Source organism: Corvus moneduloides, chromosome 2 (assembly GCF_009650955.1).
Source record: "Corvus moneduloides isolate bCorMon1 chromosome 2, bCorMon1.pri, whole genome shotgun sequence".
Classification (NCBI taxonomy): Eukaryota; Metazoa; Chordata; class Aves; order Passeriformes; family Corvidae; genus Corvus; species Corvus moneduloides.
In genome coordinates, this window is record NC_045477.1 from 986,302 (window position 1) to 1,014,199 (window position 27,898).

Below are 27,898 nucleotides of genomic sequence, written 5' to 3' on the forward strand. Positions count from 1 at the left end.
TAAACCACACTTGTCTCAGTAAGCTGAGGCCTTGCACAGCCACACTGATGACAGGCTGCCCTGAAAGAGAATGGTTACGGTCTCAGCCTTCCCAGCAAGTGATGGCCCCTGGCAAATGCCTCTGAATCCAAATATCTTTGGTCACCAAAACCTGAAAAATCCCTGCATGGCACATCGTGTCTCTGTGTTCCTCTGTCTGACTTCTCTGACCTGTTTGTGATTTCTGCTTCAGAGCCTCATCTTTTCCTGGAATTGATAGGTATAATACAGGCATAATGATACCTTTTGCTGATTGTGCACTTGACAGGAGCATGCAGGATTGCTCTGTGTGGGTTGGGCTTTTTATTACTTACAGTGGTACATTTTGCCTTGGAAGAGGAAGGGTAACAATTCCAACAGCTTGTTATAATTCATTGTTTGGGTTCTTTTAATCATAGATGAAGGTGGGGGCTTCTGATATTTTCACATGGTCCCAGAGCAGATGAGCAGGGCCTGGCTGGAGGCAGCCCAACCGTTAATGCTGGCAAAGGTTTCATTCCCAAAACCTCCAGTGGAAGGGTTTCTGTGTTGTGCAAGCTGTCACCTTCAAGACAAGAAGATGTTAAACTGCTACATGTGAAATATTATTTTGGACAGCATGGTGTTGCAGGAGAAAGGTCAGAAGCCTCTTTAAGACCTGATTTTATGGTACTCCCCCTCGAAGCATCGAGTGTGGAAAAGTAATTTGCTTCATGCTCAGCACAGGGATTTTCATATGAAATGGATGCTCCACTATATATAGGTATGTCATGATGCTTGTATGACATGTTGGCGTTACACATCCCACTTGACATGCCCTATCAATGTGGGCTGAGTAATTTCAGGTTGTATTTAAATAAAAGTGACTATATTTTTCCTGGAAGCACAAGTCAGTTAAAAATATCCTGTGGTTACTGCTTTGAAAATGCCTTAAAACCAGCTTACTCCTGTCACGAAGTCAGGGCGATGTGACAGTCACATACAAACACTCAGCTGCAGAGCCAGCTTGTCAATGGGAGCAGACCTTGCCATAAGGAAAGGTGGGATTCCTTTTCCCAGCCACCACAGCCACCACATTGACCCCACGAGCTGCCCCTGCTTCTTCCTGGGCTGCTGGCAAGACATGCTCAGTGTTAACCAGAGACTACACACAGGACAGATTCTGCCTTTGGACTTCATATATTTATATATTTATAAAGTCTTACTCTCACAGACAATGAATGTACAGCCCATAAATTGTATTTCCTGTCACAGAACTGCTTCACAGCACACAGAGCCATGATAACTCAGGAAAAGTGGAACGTGTTCCTGTTATGCTCACAGTCACAGGCACAGAATGGGGTTTGGTTACTCCTAAGTGTGTTATAAATACAGTCAGCTGCAAGATCCAGACCCAGACCTGCTCTGTGGGCTGTGTGGATTCCCTTGAGCTCAGAGTAGGAAAGAGGGGCCAGCAGCAAGTCTGAATGCTGCTTTTCCCTGGAGGCTGAATGCTTTTGTGTCCACAGATGCAACTGTGCTCCCACCTGCACGTAAACAAGAGCCTGACACCTCTTGGATGTGGATTCGAGCTCTCCTCAGACACTCCTGCTCAGGCTGAGGGTGTGAGTCCAGCTCCACAAAAAAGAAACCTCAAACTGCCAAAAGCAAATGTCAGGGGGCTGCAAGCTGTTTTTTGGGGAGGCGCTGGATGAAGTACCGAGGCCAAGGTGCGAGGGGTGATGCACTGCTGAGTGGTCACCGGCGTTTGGCTGCATCCCTGGTGGGCTGGTGTCCCTTGCAGAGATCAAGGAGAGGGATAAACGCCCCATCCATGCAGAGGGATGTGAGGGTAGAGGAGGGAAAGAAGCACTCTTGTGCCCTGAGGATCAGAGATGACCCACAGCTGGGTGTGCCAGGGCAGACCTGCACCCTGCTTTGCCTCACAGAGAGAAAACAGAACAGCAAAGCAGCAGCTACATAAAAACCATGTCTGAGCTTTTCCATCCATCAGGGAGCTCAGGTGAGGTGAGGCCCTCAGCTGGACAGAACTCTCTTCAAACTGATCCCATTAGGAAATGCAGATCGTTCATTTTGTCCCTCTGTACGAGGGGAAAGAGCAGAGCTCAGGGCATGTCCTTCCAGTGCTGAGCTGGAGATCACATCAACATCCTGCCAGGCTCTGAAACCTCGTCACGGCTCCGTGCAAGCAGGCATTTCACAGTGCAATTCACTTTGACATGCATATATTTATTTGGTACAGATATATACACACATGCATGTATGTCTACGTATACACAGGCTTATTAAGGGGAAATGAAAATATGCCATGTCAGCTTCTCGCACAAACACGTGTTAATTCACACGTGAAAGTCTCCTGGCTGTTCAAGCAGAGCCAGGGCGGTAACTGAGCAGCCCACCCCAAACAAAAGGACGTCTAGCAGCTGTTAAAAAAAATCACAGGAGTGGTCAAAACCCCTCATGTCTTTTTATTTACACACACACACATCTGCAATCTGCACTGGACCGGTTGCTTTTGACTGATTGATTTCACTGCTTTGAGACACCACACATATGGAATTATTCAGGAGGCTGCTGTGTGTAATGCTATGCTGGAATAATTGTTCCATTTAGCTTTATTCCCCATGCTTACAAAACCTTAGAGGAAGTTACAATACTCCTAACATTTGTATGTGCATGCTGGCATGTTTGGTTTGTGCATCTGAATGACAGGGTAAAAATGAATGTGATGCTATACCAAAGACAGATTCTATACACAGAAGTCAGGAGAATTCAGATTTAATGCTCTTGCAGCATTGTTCATATTCTAAAGGTATAGGTTTCCTTAGGATCCACATTTGATATCCTCATTTGGATTCAGCACCACTTTGCTTGCAGAGTAAAGGACTTGCTGTAAATAACAGTAGCAAGGGCTACATCCTGTCCAGCTTGTCTGTCAAAGAGTTAAGGAAAAAAACAGTGATGGTTTAACAGACAGTGATGCAAAATTCAGCTTATTTATAGAAGAACAGGAAGAGGAAAATACACACAGACCACCTCTCCTGTGGCGAGTTAGGATGAGGTTCTGCACAGTTAAAGCTGAACCAAGAGGAAGGAAAAGGGTGTTTGCTCTTGCTATAGATTTTGTGTGGTGAATGAGGATGATGTCAGGCTATTTTTTTGGCATGTGCGTTGAGGGAAGACATATCTCTCACACCTCCCTTGGAATTGTTTGGGTTCTCCAATTTGTTTGCTCTTTCTGAGTGGCTCTTTGGGGCACAGGGAAAAGTGTCTGACCCCCAGCCTTCATTATGGAGGGAGAAAAACTGTAACTAGATGGACACCTCAAAAAATAGTGTCCTGAATTTGTCAGAAAGGCCAGCAGACAAGAGGAGAGGAAAAGCTGCCCATGACAAATTCACTGGCATTTTCAGCACCCAGCATTCATTGTCACTGCTGCATTTGACTCTGAAAGGCCTGCCCACCACCCCACCTCTAAAACCAGCCCAAGGCAAAATGCTGGGGTATTTTTAGTTGTACAATAAAGAGGGAATATCTGTGAGGTCTCTTAGGAGATGTAAATGGCTACGGTTCCTTCAGCAGCCATGCCAAGCGAGGATGTGCCAAAATGTTCAAGTTTTAACTGTCTATCACCACTTGGGTTCTGGATTCTTTTGCTCATCCAGAATTCACCCAGTCGTTCTGAAAGGTGGCACGTGTCTGTGGTAGAAAGGAATTCATAAAGGGCCAAGGAAGGTCCCTTCTGCCACCAGGACATTGGCCCTTCGTGCCAGTTCAGCTGCATCTGCGTTGGGAACCAGGGGAAAACCATTACATGGTAAAAAGTGCATTCCTCATCAAAACCTCATTACCAGAACAGAAGCCAAAGCACTCCACAACCATGAGCCTCCTCACAGCTGATGGGTTCTCCCGCTGCCATCTGATGAAGTACAGGAAAAGGAATTATCCCTTTTTTTCCTGCTCCTATTTTGAAAGGATTTGATTAACATTTAAATAGCAAGTTTAGTAATTGCCCTGTGTTGTATATCATGCACATCTGCAGCCACCTCCTATGCAAGCCTGGTGACTCTTCAACCTTTTGCCTTTCTTTTTATGGATCTCCTGGTAGCTTCCTTACCTCATTAGGCTTTTGAATTCTGAAATAAAAACTTGATGCTTGACTTCTCTGTCCCACGTTTGTTTTTAAAGCCCCTTTTGAGGGCATTAAATCAAGATCAGAGCCAATAACATTCTGGTTTAGGAGCACAGAGTGACTATTTAAGGTGTTTGGGACCTCCATATGATCGTTTATCACAACATGATCCCAGTTCAAATGTTTAATTATGGCATATTTTCAAATCCCTTTCCAGAAGCTCTATAAATACCTTAGCAACATCTAAAGACCAATTTAGCTGCCAACACCTAAAACTATCTTTTTTCACACAGCCTGGCCTGTGCTTTCTCTGCTGCTAAAGGAGATTCTGTTTACATCTGTGTTCTGGGAGCTCGTAAATGTTGTGTCCTTTCTCTGGCTCATGTTTGCTGGCTGCCAGGGGTTGAATATCTTGTTTTGCAGATGTGGCTGCATGGTTTTGCTCTTCCAGAAGGGCAAACAAAGGTCCTCCAAGGCAGATGAAGGTGTCAATAGAAGGCTTCCCACACCCAAACTATGATCTCCACATATGCTTGGACTTACTTGTTTTCGGTGTTCAGAGCGTGGGAAAGCAACTTAAAAATAGACATTTAACACACTGGCTGAGTGATATTCAGAAGATTCTGTGCTAGACGGGGGCAGAGCCCTGTATATTGAAAAATAGTAAATTCATTGAAAAATGTGGCCTTAGTTTTTCTGGAATCATCAGTGTCTTGAGAACTATCTGTGCTGGTACATTTATTTGGGAAAAATACATTTATTTGGGGAAAAGATTCCTAAAATTGCCTGAAGGTTGGGAGAGGGGAGTCAACTGCTCAAGCAGAAAAGGAACTAAATTTACCCACATCCCATAGAGTCCTTGCAGCCCTGAAATGGTTCAAAAAGGGGGACATTTCTTATTGCAGATTTTAGTGCCCTAGCTTTTCTTTTTGCTTGTTTTTCTTTCACAAGGCCAGAATTCAGCATTTTGTTCAAGCTGAAGGCCTTATTTTGTGCAGAAAATAATGACTTTTTGAGGGGGTTGATTTTTTTTCCCCCTCATGGAAGAAATGAATTTGAAATCTTTGATAACTTAGTTCACTTCAGAGGGATTTTGAGCTGATTTGCTTTGTTTGGCTGATGTACTGAAAGATCACTTTTATTTTCTCAGCCCTAAGCAGCATCCAGCCAGCTCTTCTGAAATGCTCTTTATCTAATTTTGTTATTTGTGATAAAATCCCAGAATAGCTTGGGTTGGAAGGGACCTTAAAGCTCATCCAGTCCCACCCCTGCCATGGGCAGGGACACCTTCCACTGTCCCAGGCTGCTCCAAGCCCCAATGTCCAGCCTGGCCTTGGACACTGCCAGGGATCCAGGGGCAGCCACAGCTGCTCTGGGCACCCTGTGCCAGGGCCTCCCCACCCTCCCAGGGAACAATTCCTTCCCAATATCCATCCCTGCCCTCTGGCAGTGGGAAGCCATTCCCCTCTTGTCCTGTCACTATAATTATAAATCTTTAAAATGTTTTTGCAACCCCAGGGTAAAATCGAGTAGTGGGAGGCCCACCTGGCAATCCATGGCCTGGGAAGGGCCCTGCAGTACCAAAAGGTGATACAGGGCACAGCTCAACTCAGCTGGAATCAGATTTTGGCAAGAGTCCCAAAGTGCTGCAAAACCTATAGGCACTTGCCCAACCCCTACTGGAAAAAAAGAAAAAAAGAAAGAAACCCACATTTTTTAAAGAATTTTTTTTTTTAAATCCCTCCTACTGCTAGGCAAATGTCAAGCTGCTCTGCTTAAAACTTTAGTTTTCTGCTTCAGACTAAGGGGATGATACCAAAGCCTTACACCCACATTACACCAAAACACTTCAAGGTAGATTTCAGAGCTCAGTGTGTGGGCAGGTCCCACAGACATCACGTTGCTTTATTTTGTGATTTTCAAGACTCCTTCACACACCTTTCTGAGAGTCCAAAGCCAAGTTTCCTCCTGGCTAGGTGACTTGGCAGGTGTGACACCTCCTCTTGGGCCTGCTCCTGGTCTGTTCCTTCTTTCTAGGAACTTGCTTTGATTTTTTCTGATCAAGCACATTGCACCTGGCAGGTGGAACAAATCAGCCCACGGATTTTAGAAAACGAGGGAGATGTTTGTGTTGAACTGCAGAATAAAGAGAAAAAATAACCCTTGCTAGAAAGCCAAAATATGAATGTGTTGGAGTCAAGGATGACACCATCTCCTGGCCCTATTTCCACTGGATCTGTTCCAAGACCACCCACTTTCAGTTCTTGGTCCACACGATTGGCCAGCACCCAGCAGAATTGCTTTAAATCTCTGGGCCCTTTTTTCTCCCCCCAAACCTCCACCTGACAAATAGTTTTTAAATTCCCATCAATAACTCTGCAGTTAACCGTAACAGTGAAGGCAGGTTCCCTTTCCCCCATGCATTTGAGGACCTGGAAAGAGCCCAGGTGATAATTCAAGCATTGTCCCTTCCGGTGGTCCAGGGCAACCTGGAAATGAGGCTCCCAGTTTTGCTGCTTCCCCAAAATTCCACCTGATAAGCAGCAATTTTCCAAAAGACTCCACCTTGATATGTGTGTTGCAAAACCTGTTTGGGGGATAAAATCCTAAAAGAGACTGCAGCAAAGGCAAAGGGATATATTAGCATCTCATTAGCATATTGCGGTGACTTTGGTATGTACAGCTGCCTGATTGCAATTAAAAGTCATTTCTATTTCTGCTTAAGCACATTCAATGTATGATCACATAGATACAATCAAGATTCCAAACCCTGTGGTGACTTTGAAACGACTCGAAGTTATTTCACTACTCCAGAGTTCACAAAACTTGAGACCTGTGAAGATAACCTGATCCCTGGAACTGCAAACACACACCTAAAATACTGTCTAGAAGTCTTATTGCTGGTTTGGTATTATTTAATATAACTCTGCATTCAGAACACACATGACTTTGTAGGATTAAGCCTCCTGAAGCTGCTGACTGAAGAGGGCATTTCTCATCCTCCTCTTGTCAGCTGTTTGATGAAGGCTCTCCTTCAGCTTTGTAGCATTTTAACCAAAACTGACCACTTTCTTGGAGTGTTCCTTGTGGGCAGGCAGAGCCGAACACAAAAAGGGTCCTTGGGAAAAAATGATGAGCAATATTAACTCTTTTGGCATTAAGAGCTCTTTTAGTCTTAAAAAAAGAACAAAACCAAATGGATTCTGAGGTGCCTTTTGGAAAAACAGTGCCCTTCTACACACTTCTCTAGAACTGGGACAAGAGAAATTTCCTGGTGCTTGTATTCTACCTGAAGTCAAGTTTCTGCAGAGAAAAGAACAATGGGAATAGATAGATAGATAGATAGATAGATAGATAAAACAGCTGGCATATGGACCTTCAAGTGCAGGAAATTAATGCCAACTCGGAACCCTGTTCCTCTCCAATTTCCTCTGTTAATGCACATGAACTGGTTAGAGTGCACAATTAGAAGAAGGCTGCCTGTTTTCAATTAGGTCAGAGGAGAGGACCTGCCTCTTTCCTAAATGAATTGCAGATAAAGCTTCCCAGGAGTGGGCCTCCTTCTCCCCGGGCCAGCATAAATCAGGGAATGCAGCAGCAGCCTGCAGCATTACCCCAGGGAAAGCAGGGTCCAGCCTGCCCAAGGGGCTCATCCTGCCCTGGAAAGGCTTCGTGGCTTGGTCAGGACAGTTTTGTCCTCCTTTTCCCCACCATTCCTGTTTGTAATGATGAACACATCTGGGTTTCATTCCCTGCCTTCAGTCTGATAGGGGCTGGGGGGAGGTGGTCTCTCTTTCAAATTCCTTGTCAAGAAGATGGAGGTGCTGGAGCAATCTGAAGGGGAAGGGTGAGTTATTTTTGTTGACAGGATTTCAACAAGTAACAGTTCTGGCTAATTACACTGTAATTGATTTGGCATGTTAACACAGACTTCCAGGGAATCTCGTTCCTTTCTTGTCCTTTACAAAGGGATTTCGAACTCCAGGCTGGTTTGCTTTAAAAACAGAAACACAGCAAATAAAATCGAGCAATTGAAGTAATTTGCTAAAGTCCCTCAGGCCCAGGGAATAACAATTACTGCTGGAAAACCAGAGACTTCCACGGGAGGAGCACTCAGGGGAGCTTTAGGAAAGCAGATGACATGGGGAACTGGGCACTCAGCATTAGCTGAGCTCTAGCAGTCACCAGAGAGATTTTTCTGTCCTTTTAATGTTCTAAAACCTTTGGTTCACAATGATATTTTCCTTGATGATGTTTATAGGAGAGAAAATAACTCTGCATTCTTATGGGAAACAAGCCACACCATTTCAAATCCACATTAAGGGGAATTAAAGTGCAGCCTCACCCCTTCTCTTCCCCCACACGCTTCAGAACTGAGCCAACTGCTGCTTCAAACTAATGCTGGGAAAAAGATTTCCTTCTATCCAAAATGCTCTAAAATTGTCCAGTCCTTGTTCTGCAGCATCTGGCATTGGTCACTTCTTGGAGTCAGGCTACAAAGGATGAATTGGAATCTAAAGGAACGGGATCAAAAGCTCTGCCTGTATGAGGACATATTAACATTTTTTCCTACAAACCATGATCTTTACAGTGCAGTAAAAGTCCCATCTGAGGACCTCTAGGTGCTCAGCCTGAACAAGCTGCAGGGACAGGAACACTGGGAATGCAGCACTATTCATCCAGTCACAAAACAGCTAAGTCACTTCAAATACCTAAGGCCAGGATTATGCTTTCCTCTGATAATTAATGTATTCTGTGAGATTTAAAAATAGGACATCCAAAAGCTGATTTACAGCATCCCTTACAGAGAACTATGATTTTACATGTGATACAATGTGCTGATTTGCCTTTTTCCTTAACTGGCTCCAGTGGCACCCTCTCCCAAACACTCCCACTTCATTTGTGGGGAACCTGTGCCCACGCTCACCCCGAAGTGCAGAAGAAGCTGCAGCTCAGAGCCCTTTGCAGACCATTTACTACTGCAAGGCCACGACTTATTGAGCTGACCTGACCCAACACTGTGATAAAGGGATGGATCACACTCCATGGGCTGCTCCACCTTTCAGTACTGAGCAGTCAGTATTAAATCTCACACAAGCAGAGACTCTGGAAATGATGGATGTAAGGGAAAGAATAGCTGCTTGGGAGGTTTATGTGAATTCATGGCTACACGGGGCTCGTGCCTGAGCTCGTGCTCACGGCCTGAGCACCCCTGCTAAGACTCTCTGAAAAAGCATTCAAACTGTGTTTGAAGGGCCTCAAAGGCACATGAGCCTTGAGGATCCTCTGCACAGGGCTGGATTCATGATCTTTGATTTTTCCCTGGAAAAAACAGTCACTAGACATGTCCCTCCAAACCCTGTGGCGTTGTTATTGCAGTGGGGTGTGTGGTGCAGTTTGATGTATTCATCCACTGATAGCGATGGAAAAACCTCCATTCAAGGAAATGGGCTTGGAGCCAGGCCCACAGTGAGGCCTTGTCTGGAGCTGTTACTGTGGTGGTGGATTCTATAACAACTGTATCATAAAACACTTTACAAAAGAGTCATGAACTCTGGAAAAGAGTAAGGCTTATATATTCTGTTTAAACAGAGGAAGTGGCTCAGTGACTTGGCAGCCAAGCACAACCCCCAGTTAGGGGTAACTGAAGCCAACATCAGAGAAACTATAAAAGCAGATAGTTAATATCAAGGCTCACATCTTTTCAGTCTGTTACTGATTCTTATGAGTATTTCTGAGCTGGATCTAGAGCTGGATGAGAGGAAAATGAAAGTGCTGTGTGATGAGGGTGACAGCCCCCTGCATGCAGACAGCCTGGGCACAGGTTTGTGCAGGCTGCCAGGTCACTGCTTGAAACTGCTTTTTCATGGAAATCGATACCCGAATTCTTCTTGATGTAAGTGGGGCCAGATTTTCCCATTTTTGTCTAATAAAATGTCAGGGGGTGAAGTGGCAATCACAGAAAGAAAGAATGCAAATATAAATAGAATGGAGAAAGATTAGTAGCTGACAAATACTCCTTCCTTGTCTCATGGAAGATTTGGAAATAAAAAAAACCCCCACATTTCTTTACATTCTGCAAAGAATAAATTAATCCCCAGGTTTCTGGTTTGGGATGATAAATAAACGTCTGAATAAAAGGAGAGAGAGGAAATGAGAGGCAGGAACATATAACTTTTCACTCAGAAGGGTCTGAATTTTGGCTGGGACAAGGCAACAGCATAAAATAATTTTCTTGTATTCTTGAGCCAAGGTTTGATGGAATGGAGGCTTTAGTGACAACACTGCCTTAAATAAATGCCTCTCCTGGCCTCTAATTCCCACTCCCGCGCAGCAGCACACTGTGTCTGTGGAGCCATGCTGTACACAGGCCCAAACAACCGATCAAGTTTAGAAAAAAAGCTCTGCAGGAGTGTTGGGAAGACGGCGATGCCATCAGATTTGGCACGGGCGTGGACCCAGTGACAGCAGCATGCTTGACCTGTCTTTGCATGTTCCCTGGATTCGCCAGGAGAGGCAGTCCTCCTTCTCCCCATCCTCCTGACCACAGAGGCAGGGTGGGCTTCCGTAGTATGATGAGGGCAGCAGGTTTGGGACATTGCCCTGCACGAGCTGTAATCAAGCTCAGGACTGCCTGGCATGCAGTTCTTTATCCTCCTTTTCCTTCGTCTATTAACCCTTCCTTCTCCTGTGCTGTGCTTTCTTCCTCCCCCATTTCTCCACCCAGCCCTGATTACTTTTTCTTCACATGGCCCAGCTTTGCGAGCTCTGCACCAAAGCTGGTGTTTGTGACACTGGTCCCGGGGCAATATCGTCCTTACCTGGTGCTCCTGGATGTGGTAACCTGGGCATCGTTGCCCTTGCAGGGTCCTATTCCCCGAGGGATTCTCTCCAGTTGTCTGTGACTTCTGGCCACTGCTCACTTAGCACCTCCTTAACCACCTGCAGAATCCAGCCCTTATCTGTGACTTCCCTCACCTTATCTGTCCTTATCTCTCTGGGCCAGCAGTTTCCCACGTCCTGTTCAGTCACCTTAACTCCAGGCCAGGGCTCAGCCAGTGGCCTTGTCCGCTGCCCACAGCTCCGAAAATAGAGGAAGGAAGAGGAAGGTGGTGAGATAACACTTCTCAGTCACTCACTATCAGCCTGGGAGACTGCCCCGAGCCGTCCCCACAAACACTGGGCAGAACAACCACCTGCAGAGTGGTTTTGCAGGAAAAGTTTCGGTGGTTTAGTGACTGCAGGATGAACTTGGATCAGTAATGACCAACTGCTGAGAAAGAGGCACCCACTGGTGAGAGGTGAAGGCAGGAACACCATGAGTTAAGACGAACAAAAATAATCATTTCACACTGCTGTGATTGTCATAGTGTTGGCTGGTCTGCTCTGTCTAGATTTAGGGACTGTTCTCCAAGAAGGATGTGAAGTGGAGACTATTTCAAAGAGAACTGGGTCTCAAAAACAAGACCTGTGGGGAAACATGGAATGGAATGGAAGTGTTCAGGCTAAAGGAAGGAAAAATGAAGGAAAAGATGCCAGTAATCTTCAAATGCATAAAAGGTGGCTGCACAGAGGAAAGAATAAACTGCTCTTTCATGTGCTCAGGGCACAGAGGAAGAATTAATGGCCTCAAGGGAAGGTCTAGGTTAATTGTGAGGCAAGTTTCCTAATGAGCTTTGGACAAACTCTGGACCAGCTTGCCTTGGAAAACCGTGGAAGCTGCAGCAGGGAAAGTTTTTGAGAACGAGTTGGAGTAACATTTGTCAGGGGGGTTAAGCCCAGCTGATCTTGCATTAAGCTGTGAGATTGATTTGTTGAGGACCCTTCCAGCCCTGTACTCAGTGAGCCCACAGAATTTCCCACAGCAAGAGGGGAATTTGCTCCGTATTTCCTTAGCCCTTCTGATCTGAGCCCTCAGCAACAACCAGAGGAGGAATAACTGATGGTGGAACTGGGGATCTGTGACAGAAACCTGTCTGTTTGCAAATGACAGACAAAGCTCTGTGTCACTGAACCCAGCAGAAATCCTACAGCAAAAGCCAATTTCTTTGCTTACACTTTTCAGGCCCCTTCCAGCCAGCTCTCAGATCAAAAATATCCCCATAGGAGATTCTGGTGTACCCCCAGTACTAAATCAAGCTGTATCTGGTGGGTTTTTTACTGCCTTCCCTTTGAATTCTTTCCATCTTTCTGCTCTTCTCCTTTTAGAGACACCAAGCCTTCCCCTTCCTTTCTTCCCTTTGCATCCCATCATCCATCCCTTTGCATCCATGTTTTTATTTTGGGAGGGGATGCCTGGTAACATGTAGGTATTTCTTTCAATAATTGGAAGCAAAAGGGTACTTGAACACGCACATTCAGAAAGATTTAATTCAAATCAAACCAATATTATGAATGATTAAAACCTCCCCACAAGCTATAAAATATGCAACATATGCAGGCAACAAAAATGACTTAGTGTTAGTCACGGTTGTGAATGATGCTTTAGGTGGAAAATTGTGAAGAGGAGCTTAAAATAAGTGAGTGAAATGAAAAACAGGTGAATGAAAAATAAGATATTTATTCTTATACTGTCAGGTACCTGAGTTTGCACAGAGTCCAGAAATGACGCAGATGAACTCTGCTTAGACTGGGAAAAAAACCCACAAAAATCAGCTACAAAGCAGCTAATGTTCATGGCAGATGCTCTGTTTGTTTAACAAGTACTTTCAGGCTTTTTTTGCCTGGAGAGCAGGGTCTCTTTTTTCATGTTAATATGGATGGTTCTTTTTAAAACACCAAGTAAAGCAGCAAAGAATAAAACATATTTATTCTAAATGGAAAGGCAATTACCTCAGTGATGTTCCCCTCGGCATAAAAATCTATGTGCACTGCTCAGTGGAGTTCTAGTAACCACTTTTGAGAGTCATCTGCATGTAGAATTGAGTTGGTTTTAATTGCTTGTTGAATTACCTGCGTTTTAGCCCCCAGCCCTTCCAGCTGTAAATTGGTTCCAAGGCGAAGTGGGAAATGCTGAGAAGTTGTGGGTTTCGAAATAAGCCTGTAAAGTGCTTTCCCTTATGTATAAGGAACTTCCAATTTGAATTGGTGTTCTCCCATCAGAAAAAAAAAAAGAAAGGAATTGCTGGGGATGCACCGTTGAGGTATCCAAACAGATTTTTCATCCAGGTTCTTCAAGACAGAGGAGGAAGAGCTTTTGAGTAGTTTTGACTTAATTTCTACCTATCAGAGACAACAGATTGCCTCAATGGTGTCTCCGGCTAATAGGAAGGAACAGATTGACACCCATGATAACAATAACTACTTTTGTTTGAAAACTTCTGGCGCATGAAAAGATGAGATTTTAAAGTGGGATTTTTAAAGGGGTGGATTTTCTTGAGTTAACTGAGCATCTTGGTTTGGATGCTAAGAATTCCTCTCTGATCCCTGCTGTGACTTCTGGGGAAAATAACATTTTCAGCAGCACCAGTAATACAATCCTGGAAGCTGGTCTGGAGGAGAAATGGTATCACCACAAAACGTCAGTGAGTTGAAAGCCAGCTACTGAGGCTGAGCAGAACTTTACTGGTTTGTACAGCTCAGTGACTGAAACTCCCACCAGAGTCCAGGGCAAACCACCACAGATTCACTCAGCAGGTCCTGGCCACAGCCCTGTGAGGGAAATCTCCTTTGCTGCACCTCACACATTCCTTCTTGCTTTGGGGCCTCCAAGTCCCCTGCCCTGCTCTGGAGCTGGGCATGCTGCTGCAGAAACAAGGCAAACCCATTCCCCTTGCTCCTCTGTGAACAGAAACAACAGGAACTGGATTTTTTGCCTCAGTGTCTGGCTCTCCACTTGCTCTTTTTTATGCAACAATCCCTGAATGTCAAAGTGCTCAAACATCTCCACCTTTTGTGCTTCTAAAACCTGCCTCCTTTCAGCAGTGCCCTGCCCGCAGTGCTGTCCCTGTGCCTTTGCGCCCATGCTGTGTTGGGATGGCATTCGTGCCATCTCCACAGGCATGGAATGACAGGCCTTGGGTAGCCTTGATGTAGAAATGTACCCCCTGCTCAGCCAGATGTAAGCAAGAAAAAAAGGGAAAAAGAATGTTTAATGGACTGGAGGAATGACTGGAAGATCTTTAACATTTCAAATCTCAGAGAAGCTGGACCTCCAAGAACCCTCACCCGTGCTTTGTAGCCCCGTAAAACAAAGCTCCGATGCCAAGGAAAGGCAAAAGCCAAGTCCTGCAATGAAGATACCACTTAATACTTTGCAAGTGTGCATGTTCTGATCTATCCTATTTGTTTGCTAAATTCCAGCCTGATGCAATCTGAAGGAGCTGGGATCTTTAAGTCCTGTGGTAATCCTGGCCTGCCTAACGTCGGTGCTTTCAGCACAGTGGTGTCCCTGGTCACCACAGGACTCACCCTGCTCTTCACCTGCCAGCAAGGGCTGTGTAGCTGCCACCAGAGCCTTCAACACCTCTGGGTCTCTCCAGTGGCCACAGACCTGCACCTTGGACCTTTCTTTGCCATGGCAGAGGCAAGGAGCTCCATGCTGTCATTATCTTTGAGCCTCGGGAGTTGTTAACAGTGGATTCTTCCAAGGGGCTTTGTACCCAGTGTGGGTGAATAAATCCCATCCTGGGGAAGGTGCTATCAGCTGGGACCACAGCTGAAGGCACACTGTGTATCTGCCTTCATCTCAAAGTTGCCCAGCAGGACATCACCCATTTAAAGCGGCCAAGAAAGCTGAGATTCCACCACGTTTGTTGTTCACAAGCAACGAGCCCTGTGAAGTGAGTCAGAGTGAGCCCAGCTCTCTGCTGGAGGAGCACAGATCCTACACAGAGAGCCTACACACCGACCTCCAAACTGGGCTGTGACGGAGAGCACCGTGGAACTGGAACACACTAAAGCTGGAACAGCCACAATCGGGTGCTGAGCTCCAGTCACTGGAGGGGCAGCCAAGGAAATGGGAGTCTCCATGTGCTGCTGGTTTTGCCAAGCCAGCTCCTGCAGCACGTGCAGCACACAGACACTCCTGGCCTTGCTGTGTGTGCTGACACTTGCCATGAGAACTCAGGGAGGAGCAGTCCAGTCAGCACATGCATTACATCACACTTTTATTTTCCTTTTTCCTGGCAAATTTTAACTGGCTTCTTTTTTCTCCCAGTGTGATTCAAATACCAGGCTGAGGAGGTCATCCAGAGGAAGGATTTGTTCTGTGCTTGGCTGGCTGGAACCCAGTGTCAAGCTTCGGGCAGGTCTATGCTTTAGGACCCAGCCAAGGCACAGAGCACAGTGCGTAGATGTCCTGCACAAAGCTGAGGCCTCCTCTGTCCCTGTTCTGCAGTGAGTTACCCACTGAAGGAAGGACACAGGGCATGTTTGTCTGTGCAGACACAACAGCACCATCAGGTGACGAGTTCTGCTGTTCACCCTGGGGCTGATTAAAACCTTGTAGACGCTGCTGGGAAGTCTCCCCCTGACGCCGATGGCCTCTGGAGCAACCTTGCACACAGCACAAATGTGTGGTGGAAGGATGCAGCTGCACATCAGGCAACGTTCGGAGCAGGGATGGAATCCAGGCTCACGTCCTCGGTCAGACGTTGCCACAGGAGAGGAAGGGTGTGCAAAGGGAGATTTACTGAATAGAAGGGTCTGAGTGTCCCATCCCACGTCTGCTACCACACGTGTGCTCTCCTCTGTGTCATGTGGTGGAGGACATGGAACTCCCAATTGCCTCCTGCTCTCCATCCACATCCCTGCTCTCCATCCAGCTCTGTATGCCTGCAGAAATGTCCCCATGGAAGTGCTTTCAAGCCTGTGACAGCTGTGACATTGCAGAGGCCAGCTCAGCTGCAGGGCTGCTTTTAATGCAGAAAGGGGCACTGAAAAATTCCTCTCCCCTTTCTAGTTATGTCTTCCTTACAGGAAGTTTTTGATATGGCTTTGGTCCAGCTGGCTCTCTGAGGAAAGGAGAGTCTTTCCACACATAAACCTGCCATGAACTTTATGATTTTTAAAAAAAAAAAAAACCATTGACAAAGTTAAACATGTCAATTGTCAGTTGGTTTAATGAGAGCAGGGAGGGGAAGGAGGTTGTTTTAGGCATGTGAGACCTCTTGTTCTTAAAAACAAAATGGAAACTTAAAACCAAACAGAGCTGCATATGGGCCCAAATGATCTCTGCAGGCGAAGGGACTGCAAATAAAGAAGGTTATTTTAAGGACTTAGTAAGTAATGAAGTCCCCCTTTTAGGCTGGGCTGATCACAAGTAAATGAATAGTGACTCCACTTTCAGAGCACAAAGCCCGGGGAAGTCGCAGCCCTGCCTGGCTGGCCTTGAAAGTACTTGAGGCCTCTCTGTGAGAGTTAATTTGAGGACAAAGGGAATAAAATAGGAAGCACATCACTCTGTGGATGTGTGTCCTTCTGTTAACACAAATCACTCTCCCACAGGGAGATGAGGGACTCATCTTCACTGGCACAGCAAGGCCCGTCTGCCAACACTCCCACAAAGGGTCTGAAGTAGATAAAAACCTTCTCCAAAATCCATCCAGATCATCCCTGCCGTGTCATGTTTTATGAGGAATGAGGACTAAAGAAAGCTCTTTGGGAAGAGCCACATAAAGGAGAATGTAGTGCCACTGCCTCCAAAAAAAATTGCTCCTGAGGCTGCTTTTGGTCTTGGAAATACTAATTTTGGTCCTGTGCAATAGGCACAGGTGGACTGGCAAGAAAAGGAATCTGTCTGTGACTGCACTGCACCTATCTGGATTGGCAGCCAGGGATTCTGAGTGGCAGAATATGGGATTTATTGGAATGTGGGCATCTGAAACAGGAAAGGGCAGGACTCCCCAAAAGGAAGTGATGCTTTCTCCAGTGTACACTCAGGGAAACCAGGCACATCAAAGGGAACCAGAGAGCTTGGAGAGCTTGGAGAGCTTCCCTCCACCACCACAGCGGAGCCAGTGCATTCCTGAGCTCCACACAATGGTGATCTGACCTTATTTTAGCCTCTCCTCCGAGACAAACCAGCTAATTCAATCTGCAAGTCCAACTTGAGGCAGAGGCTTTCGTACCCAGATTGCGCAATAACTCAACTGAATTTCTGTTGAAGATTATTCCTAGAGTAAATAAAATTATCTAGACATGTAACAGGAATTCAGGATGAGCACGACGTAGAAATTGGTTGAGTGATATTCCTGGATGTTTGTTAGCTGTACACATATGACAAAGATGTCTAATCTAGTGACTGAGGACTTACATCAATGTCTTCCCAAAGTGAGGGCTGACACTAAAAATTTTCAAGCCACAGAAAACAGGGGAAAGTGGACAAAAATACACAATGAGCAGACTGACAGGAATTTGTGGTAAAGCCAAATTACTATGAGTTCTATTTTATTTTTGTTCTGCTGCCCTACAAGTCAGATAAATGAGTTGATAGGCACGGGAAAGCCATTTTTGTTGGTCTGTGTGCATGTATAGGTATTGCTGTGCACGTACTAATGTACAAAACTTACCCAGAACCTGCTTCTTCTCTGAATCAGCAACCCACGAGGCTCAGGGGTAAGTGCAATTTCTATTGAAGAAAAGGATAATTACAGTTCATTAGTAGATTAGGCACTCAGTTCTCTTCAGAGAGCACACTTCAGAGCAGCATCTTTGCTTGCCGTTGAAGCAAGGCAAAATCAGGTTTAAAAAAATAATATTCAAAAAGTGCTGTATAACTCTAAATGCCAGTAAGGAGAAGAAAAACACTTTAAAGCCTAAAGAAATCCTCTTGTTCTTTATACTTTGTGGGTAAGATCTTGGACATACAGAAGCCAAAGGCAAGACTCCCACTCATTTTAGCGGGGCCAGGATTTCAACATGCTTTGTGAATTCTCAGTGTGTCTAACTTGATCCCCTCTAAAGAGATTTATAGCAAGCAGGAGAAGTTACAACTCTGTAAAATGTTGGTGTGTACACATGAAGTGAATTAGTAGACACAGAAGATTTTTGACACTCTAGGTCGGGTTTGCAAATGGAGCCCTTTATCAGCTTGAGCAAATTCACTGTAGTAAATCCAGATAATTTCTGGAGAATTTCTGAGCCTGTGGTTTCTGCGTTACACCCTTTGCCTGCCAAGAGCCTGACTGCAACCAGCACCAGTTCTGTCCCAGTAAGGACTTAAGACCACATCCCTGTAACTCGTCCCAGGATATTCCGTTCCCGCTGTGTTACCTCCACAGACAGCAAGGGTACATGTTAAACCTTGAACTTTTCTGTAGGGAACTCAATTGATTTTCCATACAGAAAAATGCCCCCTATGCATTGAAATGCACGAGAATCACACACCTGGGTACAAGGCAGAGTTTTAAAATACCCTGCCATGAATTTTACATGAAGAGGAAATAGGACTGAAGAAGCCTAAAAAGTCAAACTGTTTTTAAACAAACAGCCCAGCTTCAAATTACTGTATCTGAGATTCCTCTGGTAATAAAAGATAGAGATCATACTGACTGTGCTACACAGATGGACTCAAAATTAATCTTGAAAAAGATCTTTAAGCAACCTAAATTGCCTCCTTCCCCACCGTGGGCTCGGAGCTGGCTGGGGCAGCAGTGGGGCCATGGGCAGGTTAAACATCCCAGCTGATAATAAAGGTATTAATCTGAAGTGCTGCCTGTGCATTTACCTCAATGCTCATAAACTGTCAGGCTGCAAAAGCAAAATGTTTTCTTTAATTCCAAAGCAGACTTAAATAACTTTACCTCTCCGTTATGGGGAAAGGAAAACACGGTGTGAATAAACCAGGCTGTCCGAGATCCAAAGGCAGAACAGCCTCGGGGTTTGCCACAACTCTTGTGCTTGGGGCCACAATTAAACTTTTCAACTTCAAAAAAGAAATACTTTTAAAAACAAGAATAATCTTCCAAATGATCCTGACACAAGCTGGAATATTTACTTCGCGTATTTCTGGAATATTTCTGGACTTTCTTAAGCAGGATTCAAAGTGCTGTGAGAAATTTGCCACCGCCAGCATTCAGGCCAAGGCAGTGTGGGGAGCGTCCCAGTGACAAGCAGAGGGACACGATGGAATTAGTCAGGGGAACGATTTATCTTCTTCTGCCTGTAGCAAATGGATTTTCTAAGACCTCAGAGCTATTGGAACAGAATTCCTAACACTTTAACGATCTAGGTCATGCATTATGTACACCACACTCCCTTCCATGTTTTACAAAGGATTAAAATGAGTAGTAGATGTTTTAAGTTGCTGACATGAACAGGATGTGGTGCAGACAGCTAAAAGGCATCAGCAGGAGCTTGGTTCTGATTGACCAGTGGGGTCTATCTTCCCTTTTTTCTAAGCACAGTGAAATACTTTGAGAGTTGAGGAAAGCTTTCAGTCTAATCAACAGTTGGACCTTGACTAAACAATCATTAAATGAACAAAACTATGAGAGCAAGAGGAAAAACTTTCAGTATTTGACAGCAGTGTGGAGGGAAGGACTGTCCCAGCACCCAGCACAGGGATGTTCCTGGGATGAGGCAGCAGGGCAGCTGCTGTACATCCACACATGGAGGCTCCCCACGAGCTCACCTTGCCTGTCCACAGGTGTGTGGGGAAGGCATGCACAGAACAGGGCTGGGCAAATGTGCTCCTTCCCCAGAAACCATCTCTGCTTCCAGGGATCAGAGGGTTAGAGAGTATAGGACACACTTTAAATCACAAAGCAGAGATTTTCTTTGAAGTCTGCTCTAACTACTTGCTTCCCTGATAAATCCTTCCATATTTTTATCCCCAGGATACTTCACTAATTTTCACTTGTTAAACTACTTCAGTTCAATCTGAGTTTAGAGCAACAACTTCTCTTTTGCACTCCACTCCCAGTTCTTGCCCTGCTGTGTGACCAGAAGCAAACTGCAATACTGAGTACCCGGGGTGCTCTTTTGGATAGTTTTTATTCCTTATTCACACAAAAATGAAGGACAAACTTGCTCTCTGAGGGAGCCTGACCTGCCTTGGGTTGTGTGTTCACCTTGGTGCAAGCAGGACGTTTACCCTTGTGTGAGTGACCAATTCATACACCAAGAAAAGCTGGTTGCAAAACCAGTTTAAACTATTTGCCCTTTTCAAAGTCATATTTCTCCCTGCTCCTGCCAGGCAGGAGAAGAATTATGTTCCCCCTTTATATGACGATTTTAAAAGAAGCTGGTTCAAAGCAAGCAGTAAAATGAGCCTGGGGGCTGTCCTGACTCTGCCATAGAATGCTGTGTGTAGACAGCTGAAAGGAGCTGCAATTTTTAAGAATCAACAAGTGGCATAAAGAATGAAACCCTCCACCTGACAAATCATTTCAGGTTTCCTTGGGCTCCCTCTGCCCTTCACTGCCTTGTCACATATTTATCTCACAAATTCTCCGGAGGAAGAAGCATTTTTTTACCCCATTTGCAGCATCCCCAGCACAAATATGTTCCAGCTAAGGCTGGTGGGTGTTGTCATCGTGGAAATAATTGCAAGTATCAGATTTACAGTGGAGCCTCCATAGCTCTTCTTGAGGTTACACAGCAATGTTTTCCTTAGCTCTGCAGCCTGATGTGCAAACCACACTTATTCTGGGGACTTTCTGACAGAAACTTGGCTTTTAGCAAGCCCTTAAGCCCATGAGCTGTTGCTATTACACTGGGTTGAAATGCTTTCTTGAGCGGGGGGGGACTGAAGTCCACACGTGCGCGTTTTGCTGTAGGTGTTTTTCAAATCCCTCTTCCCTGGGAGATGTGTTGCTTGTCTTCCCCTTCTCCAGACCCAAATTTCATGTGTTTAAGAGCCAGACTGTTTCCCCCAGGTGACACAGTTCCTCTGGAGCCTGCAGTGGGCTCCCAGCCACTCCATCAGTGCCCGTGGGGAGGAAGTGTGACCCCAAGCAGAATGAAGCAAACTTCCTACCCTGGGCCTTGAATTACTGGAACTGCAAACAATTTGCATTATTCATGGAAAACAAGCCTTTCCTCAAGGTCCCTTCTGCCAGCAGCAGTGGTGAAGCATCAACCACCAAGGGCGGCACTCCTTGCTGGGATTGTTACTAATATGCATCACAATGAGAAAGCTGCTCCCTCTTCCTCATGAGCAGAGAGGATTTAAACATCTCCCTTCCAGAGAAAACAGGTGATTCATCTCTCTTGCTGGGAGGAAAAACTGACATATGTTGAACATATTGTACCCTTGCTTGTGAAGTTATAAAGCTTCCTCTGTAGGCAAGGATCACTCAGAGGAGAACGCCTTCCTCTCCTCTCCCTTCCCTCCAGTGGAGACCATTTGATCCTTCCCAGGCTGTAAACAAAGCTGTCTGTGTGCATTTGGGAAGGGCTGCTCCAAGATGGGACATGTGTGGCTGAAACCAACCACAGAGAGAATGGCTGGGGCTTGGCTAAATTTGATTGAAGTCATTCCCTCACTTAGGCTGGGAACCCAGACAATCTAAAAATACTTTGGTCCTTTATTCTGACTCTGATTTTAGGCCTGTGCTCTGCGTTTCTTTCTGTTTGGTGACAGAAAATGTTATCTAAGAGGTTGTTGGGTATTTTAAAGGTATGTTCTAATCTATAACCATTTGTCTGTTGAAAAAATGCAGGTGCCTGCTTTCTGGTGGGATTTTTTTAGACTGCAGACTAGCTGAAGTAAAAATTCTTACCCTGCTTTTTTCCAGCATGTGACACAAGCCTCATGCCATCAGCTCAGCTTCTGCAAAAGGGTCCTAAAAGTGTTAACACCCAAATTTTCTCTTTGAGCAGAAGGACTGGATTAACAAAAAGAGCTCTGCTTTCCACCAGACTAATGTCTGTGAATGTGCAACGCTGCCATCTCCGAGGGCTGCTCTGCTCTGCTCTTTCTGGCTAACTTTTAAATAAGGTAAGAGGAATTCCCTAACTGCCTGAGACTCTTAAAAGCCCCTCTACAGCTCAGTCCTACATTCCCGTGGGTTCTGTCCAATTCCCTGTGCCCTTGGGTGTAAAGGAGATCATGAAGTGCAGAGATATACCTTGACTTGCCCAGTGCTGCACATTAGGTCACAATTATAGCTCGGAGACAGCCCCAGGCTCTGCACGAACTGAAATCAATCACTGACAGTGACAGCTTGACAAAAGGGTCAGGGGAAAGATTTCAAGTTATTTTCCACAGTAGTGACTGCTCAAGTACTGAAATCTGGCTGAGATCCTGTCTAGTTAATCACTGCCAGGGAGGCTTTAACCTTTAGGTATCAGAAGTGGCCACCCATAACTGAAATGAGGCTGGAATTTATGGTCATATTACAACGGAGAGCTTGTGGCACTTTCCCCCCACCCTGTTTTTATGTGCTACTGCCCTGTTGAAATCGTGCTGCATAAAAACTGTCAGAAGACTTGCACAAAATGCTCAGGAAAAGGAAAAACTATTGTATTTTAGAAGTATAAAAGAGAAAAGAAATCAGAAGATTCCAATAACAGCTGAAACTTTCAGTCAAAAGAACATTATAACATAAATGCCTCCTCCTCAAAAGCCAGAACACTTAAAGCAGGTGACTATTTTTTCCCAAGCAATAAAATCACAGAAAAATGTAGTTCTAGGTTAACCAAAGCTAGTCACAGCTTCAGGTCAAAGTATCATACATTGCTTCAGTGGGGAAAAAAAAAAACATTCAGAGAATCTGAAATGTTTCAGCTTCCATTTTTCACCCTGGCATCTTCCATTCCTCATTTCACAATGACATTTTCATTTCAAATTGACCTTAAAACAGGTTTTCAAAAAATGAGAATGAGATACTTGGATCATCCTCACGCAATTCCCTCCTTTCTCCTTCCTTTCTTTCCTTCTAAGGATCCAAATCAAAACCCCAAACCACGATTCCCTTTTAAAGGAGAAAGAAATCTTCTGAGAATTGGAAATATTTTGCATACCAGGCACCCCATATTTTTCTGCTGAGTTACAGAAGTGACTGGTGTAGCCACAGATCCCTTCAGACTGCGGACAGGTCCAAAAATGCCAAATTCGTCCACTCCAGAATCCTTGCAGCAAACGCCAAGCATGCCCTTATTAATATTCTGTGAAGGTTTGGGGATAAACAGTAGCATGCATAATAGCACTTAATGACAGCAGGGCTTATTATCAGAATGATTTGGCCTCATCTGGCCTCTATTGGCAAAATAATGTGCATAATAAGGTATGTTAATGTTGGGCTCTTTGGCAGGTCCTGGAAGATGAGACCGTACAGCTGGCAGGATGAAATGGGAGCAGCTGGAAGGGGAAGATTTGGGTCCTGCATATTAAAACATTTGACATTTGGTGTCTGAGGGGAACACTGTTTAGAGCTAATAAATAACTCACCAATGATGACAACCTGTAATGACAGCTTTTATTATGGTCTGGTTAATCCTCAGATTCAGCTTTGTCCTATCAGGCCATCTGCCGCCCATTTATTTTTTAGTGTTTTTCCTCTTGCTTTGTTAAGTGTCGTGCACTTGGGAAGCTGTGGCCACACAAATGTGGAGCGTATGTCCGGGAGGCATCCCTGGCACGGGGAGGGGGAGGAGCAGCAGGGCTCGGAGGGGAAGAGGCAGGAATGAGTGCACGGAGGAAGAGGGGATTTTGCCATGGATCCTCCGTGCTCCCCCGCAGCCTGGCTTGTGCGCAGATCCGGCTGAACGCACTTTCCTCCAAACGTTCACATTTCTAGGGATGGGGAAATGCCACTCTTTTTCCTGCTGAGTGACTGTGGCCTGCTTCTGCCAGAGAAATTACAAACGTCTCTCTCTCCAAACGTCAGCACCTACGATTCCGTCACAGCCTGAGGTGATAACCAGGCAAGGCCATGGAAGTTCCCTGCGGACACAGCTGCTCCTCAGGGATGTGGCACCCCTGTGTCCTCATGATGCCTGATGTCACTAATTTTTGGTGCACTGTCAGCTCTAATAACTCTGCCTGAAAGACAACAATTTTCCCAGATAACCTGCTGAGATGCCAAATGCCTGGGAAATCCGGAGCAAACTCCATGGCTTCTGTCTGAACTGGCTGCAAGGTGTGCACAGTGTCCTGTGTATGCCTTGGAAGTGACAAACTGCCTGCAAACGTGCCACAGGGCCGACTTCCAGGTGATTTCCAGGTGCACAAACTGCACCAGCCAGGAATGACCCCAGCTCTCAGAGCAGGACGTGCTAAAGAAAAGAAGCAGCAACAAAAATCTTATGAAAAGAGGGAAGTGGTCTGGAAGGACAACATCCAGAGCATCTCAGGAGCTGTTTGTCACCTTCTCTGTAGTTAGGAAATAGCCTCAAAAACTTAACTTGCCGGGTTAACACAGAGGGAAAGCAGTGGAGAGGAGTTTGGAAAGAAAGCCAGTTGTGGACAGGTGTGGAAGTTGCTTTCTTCATGAACAGCCCAGTTCATAGAACAAGTGCAAACACAGGAGCCAAAAAAGGAAAAGCAATGGAGAAAGGCTTTAGGTCCCCCTTACAAACAGCAGTTTGCAGAGAAGATTGTCCATCTCACTGCAAAGGGCCACACCACGGATGCCCTCCCTGAGCCCCACCAGGATCTGAGGTGCAGCCATCCAGGGAAATCAGCATCTAGCATGTAAGATGTACTATAAAAACAAATACTTGAGACCAAAAAGGGCGGATTCATAACACTGCAGACACTTTAAAAATATTCTGCAGCTTCCCTTAGGGAAGAAATTAAAAACTTCCAAATGAATGGTTCAGCCTTCATCTGTGTGGGTTCCCTTTTGTTGTCTCATGAGTAAGATCCCAAGGAAGAAGTGGGTGCCTTTTTTAGAGAGTTTTTCACGTACCAGCCTATTTTTCCACCTGTTAATTGATTTCCATCCCATCACTCACACAGTGATGTTCCAGCACCATCACAGCAGCCTTTTGGAATATTAAAGGCAATTCATGAAAGCAGCTCTGTCTCCTGATCGTGCACTTAATCATAGTTAATAATACTTAAATATAATGGAGCAGGCACTGCAGTAGGGCAGCAAACAAACGATTCCTGTGCTCTCCCACTCCACTTGGAGCACACTGATGGCTGTCCTGGGGAGCCTGGCTCACAGGCAGTCTGGATCAGCTTCAGCATGCAAGGAAAAGGCACGTGGAAACAGTCTGGTTGTTCCTCTTTCCCTTTGTCCTGTCTCCAGCCCAGTCCTTCAGGGCTTCCCCAACCAGAAGGAACCAGGAGAGCTCCCAGACTGAGCATGGAGTGGGGGAGAAGGTGCCAAGGGTCTGGAGATAACCTACTATGCAGAAAGAACCCCAAGCATGCCCTCCAGCAGCATTATTCCAGCCTCTAGGACCAGCTCGGTAATTCCTCGGAACGCAGGAAAATCTCCTTTTCCACATGCAAGAGGAGCCCACTGTCTCCCATCTCTGACCTGACTCAGGGAGCTCCCAGGAGCAAGATGGCCACTGTGGTGTCCACTTAGGGACACCCTCAGGGACAATGGGCAACTCCCCTAATACTTTTTCCTTCAAGCCCCTCTTTGCAAACCAGGCATGAGGTTTATTTGTGTCCAAAGGTGGTTTAAATTCAATGGAACTTGCAAGGCCCTCAGCCAGCAGAGCTGGAGTTGCTGAGAAAGTCCCTTAAAAATGCATCAACCCAGAGACCAAACATATTTCTGCCTCTTTATAAAGTGCTGATAAATCATGGGACAAACACAAAAAGAAATCCAGGACACTGAAGGTTTTTCCACACTACTCATGGCATGATCATCACGGAAGCATAAGTAGAACAAAGCCTCGTACCAGATAGATTTGGCTTTTTTTGCACTAGATGAGCCACAGATGTCCTTTACAGCATGAGTTATAAAATACATGTAAACATTTGCCACTGTGTGGGGTTTTTTTAATGTCTCACTCCTGTCTTTCAGTGGGACTTTGATTGGACTCCTTAGCAAAAGCAATGAGAAAACCTTAATTAAAATTTTGCTGCTCCCTGGACATCTGTTCTAGAGTGTTATATAAAATACTACACATGGTTATAAATATACACTCATCTTTTACTTTAAACACATTAGTAATTGGGTTTTATAGGGCCACGGGGATTTATTAGGCACAGGACTGCAGCACTAGACGCACACATGCATGCACAGGGATGGAGACATGGATGTGTGCGTGGATGGGATCCTGGCATGTCCACAGAGCCCTGGGAAAGCTTTTTGCCAGCTCCCACATGAGCAGTGTGCGCTTTGCTTCTGGGGTTCCAGTCACACTCACCACTGCTCTGCCGCTGCAAAGATGACTCCAATGTCCTGTGTACGAAGGGTATTTGGGGACAGCAATAACCCACAGCAGTTTCGGTCTTTTCTGGAGCTCTATAAATGGCTGTCTGCTCCAAGGCATGTGATTCCATGGAAAGCAGCTCCTCGGGATTTGTTGGTTACCTCAGCCAGTCAAAACCAGCAATGGAGAACTTTGCAGTCAGTGCTCCCACACTTAGAAACGGTGCAAAGAAGGCTGTGAAGGCTCATCATTCCTTTATTCACCTGCTCTGGGTGATCCAACAGATGGGATTATGTCTTTTCCAGAACATTCTGAAAGACGTTGCGATGAGTTTAAAGATACATAATAAAAACCTGCCTAATAACGTGGCTGCCAGTACAGCCCTGAACCATTTCTGGACTAAGTCTCAGACTTTCTGAAGCCTCTCCACGATCTCTGCACATCACGTGACGAACGCACTGCTAATTAAGAGCAGCTCATTCTTGCAGACCGCTCCCAGAGTGTTTCACTAATTACCAGCTCGGAAGTGCAGCAGCACAGGCCCCTGAGCAGCTGCCTCGGGTATGCTGCTCCCTCTCCAGCTCCTGCTCCGGAGGGGCAGCAAAGGACACAGCGTGAGGACAGTTCCTCTTTCCACAAGCCTGAGCACTCCCTGCCCTGAAGCTGAAGGTGATGAATGCAGCAGTGTCGGGGCCCCTTTCCCCCGCCATGCCGCAGCCCCGGGCGAGGGGCGCTGAGGGCGGCACGGGGTTTCCCAGCCCCTGCTCAGCCCCGCTCCCATTGGCTGCTCTGTGCTCCCTGCGCGGGAAGGACCCTCGGGCCCGGGGCGGCCTCAGCTCCTCGGCACAGCCCGGCCGAGCGGCTGCGGGGAGAGACAGCTCTGAAACAGCTCAGACAGCTCTGAAACAGCTCTCACACAGCTCTCACACAGCTCAAACAGCTCTCACACAGCTCTCACACAGCTCTCACACAGCTCTCACACAGCTCAAACAGCTCTCACACAGCTCTCACACAGCTCAAACAGCTCTCACACAGCTCTCACACAGCTCAAACACAGCTCTCACACAGCTCAAACACAGCTCTGAAACAGCTCTCACACAGCTCTCACACAGCTCAAACACAGCTCTCACACAGCTCTCACACAGCTCTCACACAGCTCTGAAACAGCTCTCACACAGCTCAAACACAGCTCTGAAACAGCTCTCACACAGCTCTCACACAGCTCTCACACAGCTCTGAAACAGCTCAAACACAGCTCTGAAACAGCTCTCACACAGCTCAAACAGCTCTCACACAGCTCTCACACAGCTCTCACACAGCTCTCACACAGCTCAAACAGCTCTCACACAGCTCTCAAACAGCTCTCACACAGCTCAAACAGCTCTCACACAGCTCAAACAGCTCTCACACAGCTCTCAAACACCTAGCAAGAGTCGGTCCTTATCTATTTATTTTCCACGGGACTCCTGGTTTGATACATCGTGCTGCAGAATCCCCGCTGTAACAGAGCAGAACTGTGCC

General features: G+C 45.9%; 2 long non-coding RNA genes across 2 annotated transcripts; one reads left to right on the forward strand and one right to left on the reverse strand.

Annotated features, from left to right (window-relative positions):
• Positions 1 to 2,466: 2,466 nt before the first annotated feature.
• On the reverse strand, positions 2,467 to 27,262 carry LOC116437334. The gene is made up of 3 exons (XR_004237254.1): positions 26,372 to 27,262; positions 17,662 to 17,720; positions 2,467 to 6,286 (listed from the first exon to the last, which is right to left on the reverse strand). It is a non-coding gene; the product is annotated as an uncharacterized LOC116437334 (long non-coding RNA).
• Positions 20,899 to 23,505, forward strand: LOC116437333. The gene is made up of 3 exons (XR_004237253.1): positions 20,899 to 21,713; positions 21,917 to 22,034; positions 23,350 to 23,505. It is a non-coding gene; the product is annotated as an uncharacterized LOC116437333 (long non-coding RNA).
• Positions 27,263 to 27,898: the final 636 nt, after the last annotated feature.